The sequence below is a fragment of the Dipodomys merriami genome, unplaced genomic scaffold, assembly GCF_024711535.1.
Source record: "Dipodomys merriami isolate MVZ:Mamm:240054 unplaced genomic scaffold, mDipMer1.0.p SCAF_21, whole genome shotgun sequence".
In the NCBI taxonomy this organism is placed as follows: Eukaryota; Metazoa; Chordata; class Mammalia; order Rodentia; family Heteromyidae; genus Dipodomys; species Dipodomys merriami.
The window spans coordinates 28,234,818-28,237,470 of record NW_027203493.1 but is presented as its reverse complement, the minus strand read 5'-3'; the positions used below and the strand labels follow the sequence as shown (position 1 = coordinate 28,237,470).

At 40.9% G+C, this 2,653-nt stretch overlaps 1 non-coding gene and 1 pseudogene across 1 annotated transcript; both read right to left on the bottom strand.

Annotated features, from left to right (window-relative positions):
- Positions 1-272: 272 nt before the first annotated feature.
- On the bottom strand, positions 273-2,229 carry LOC138833505 (protein furry homolog-like pseudogene; annotated as a pseudogene).
- LOC138834233 (U6 spliceosomal RNA) lies at positions 2,200-2,306 on the bottom strand. The gene has a single exon (XR_011374010.1). It is a non-coding gene; the product is annotated as a U6 spliceosomal RNA (small nuclear RNA).
- Between the last annotated feature and the right edge of the window lie 347 nt (positions 2,307-2,653).

The following is a 2,653-nucleotide window of genomic DNA, read 5'->3' as shown; positions in this document are numbered from 1 at the left end:
ATGAAACATGTGAGTCTAGAAGAATTGCAGAAAAATACATTTACATCTCTTCTACTGAATTCTGTAGACTTCATAGCCAGCAAGCCTGATAGTCTACCATAAATGGCCACAATTCTTCCTTTAGCACTGTATATCTACTCTTGCATAACAGTGCATGGCACAAATGTACAAGATAATACTAGTTTTAGTCTATACAGTTTCTAGAATAATTATGGAATAAAAGAATTTAACTTTCTAGTGAGAATCACTGATGGGTAGCATTCATCTTCATTTTAACATTTAAAAGTCTCTGTAGGCATCTCCAGGTTGAGTTCCATCAGTTTGTAGTTGGCTTCTGACATGCCCTGGTTAGAGCTTATGACCACGAAGCTGTCCATCTGACCCATCATCTAGTGAGGGAAGTAGATGTGCATCTGCATCTGCACTGGGTCATCCTCGCAGCTGCCAAAGATGTCATTGGGCCAGAGAGCCTTAAATGCTTTGATTTGTGTTATGGCTGATACAAATTCTGTGTGTTTCAAAATAATTAGAGAATGAATGGCAGTTTCTATTATAGGTTGAACAGCCTTGGAAATGTCAGTTCCTTCATTTTCTGAAGCAGCCTCAGCTTCTTTGAGGATGTTCTCCAGGTGGGTAAGTTCCTCTGACATATTCATGATCTCTGCTTCATTTTTTTTTATTGTATTTACTTGGTTGATGAGTTTAGCAGCAGTTGAAAATAACCTTCTGCAGAGCTCCAGTCCTGTGCATCTGTGTTTACCCTATATATGGCTCTTTTTGTGCCAAATGTCCTTTTACAAATGTCTAACCACTGTCCAGATGCTTCTCTTTTGGCATTATAGGTATCTGGTATTCTTGCAGTTCCAAAACACCAAACTTGAGTGTTTCTAACAAACCACAGGACATCAGCACTTTAGCACCCACAAAGGTGGTTGGCCACTCTGAACACATCATCATCACATCCAAGGAACTTTTAAGTTAGGTACAAATGTGTTGTAGATTCTCACCCAGAAAGCAGGCTGCCTCATTAGTTATTTCTCCAGACATCTTCTGAATTGTCTGAAATGGCCTCAAAAACATATAAACAGTGAACATTATGTAGGACCCATCAGTGTCTAACAGCATCTGATTGATGTGACACTGCCACTGGCTTTAAAGCTGCAATTATGGCATAAAGAAAGGGCGAGGCACAGGTGATGTCTGTACATCTGGAAACCCATTCTGCTCATCCTCATCTGGACTAGACAGTCCAGAGAAATCCTCTTCCTCTTCTTCATATCTTTCATCAAAGACGAGATAACATTCTCTTCAGACTGACTCCAGGTATCTTTTAGGAGCCAACACTTCTGGCATATCAGTTTCTTCTAAGTCAAGAATTGCTTGACACACCAGCGGGTCTTGCTGTTCTTGAGTAATGTATGACTCTTCATCTTCAAAGACTGTCACGTGATCCTCCTTTAATACTAAACATGCTAGCAGCTGTCTGCTAGCATTATCTTGACAAGCCTCCAAACTGGGGTTCTCAGCTCTGAGATCACTTCTTCTGTCATATTGCTGCTGGTGGAATCTTGAGACTGAAGAAGCAAATCAGGACGCTCTGGCATCAGTTCATCGACAGCAGAGTCCATTATCTAACAGCTGTGTGTGTGAGAAGATCTGGCTGGCCATGAGGGCCTCCTTGGAGGACTCACCTGTTAACATAGGACTGGGGTGCTGCTTGAGCACTAGTACTCCTGGCGCGACAGTGTGTCCCTTTGCCAATGCTGTCCAGTGAGTGCTGCCAGACTTCCCAGGTGAATGGTCCATGTTTTCACCCTTTGCATCTCCCAGCTCAACATCTAAAAAGTCAAAATCCCTAAATACACAAAACTGTTGTTCTCTGTTCCTGTCCTCCACAGCCATTTCTTCCTCCTGAATCATGTCTTCTGTGGTGGAAATCAAGCTGGTCTGCAGGTCACCAGCTTCCAAGTCCTCATTAGATGACAATATAACTGATGGGTTCTCTGGGAGGGCAAATTCTGGGCCACAGAAGGAAAGTACAGTCATTAGCTTTTCTCTTGCTCTTCTCTGTGACAACCGTGGCCTTTTCCAACGGACAGGAATCAAGTTAGAGGCAGAGCAAGTGGAGGAGGCTCTTCTCACAGTGATCACCTTGGGATTGCCATTCCTCCTAGCTGCAGTGTGCTGGTCTCCATACTTAAAAACACAGAACGCTTCATGAATTTGCATGTCATCCTTGTGCAGGGGCCATGCTAATCTTCTCTGTATAGTTCTAGTTTTAGTATATGTGCTGCCAAAGCAAACACAAAATGAGATTTTTATACTCAGTGTTTACTTTGGTATTGAGTTTGCTTGGGTTTTTATTTCCTTCTTTGTTTTCTGTTTTGCTCATCTCATTGCAGGTACTCCTCAACTTGGGATATGCATCCAGTCCTACTGTTTGTATTTTTATTGGAGAATTTAATAATTTTACTAATTTCCATTCATTTGAATTATTGGTATGTAAATATAGGCATAAGTTGCTTTTTTGTACTTTGTATCTACATGAGTGGTTCAAGAAATTGTGGTATATATGTGTGTGTGTATATATATACATATATATATATATAGGAATTTTACTCATGCATGAGAAAGAGTAATATTATGTAATTTT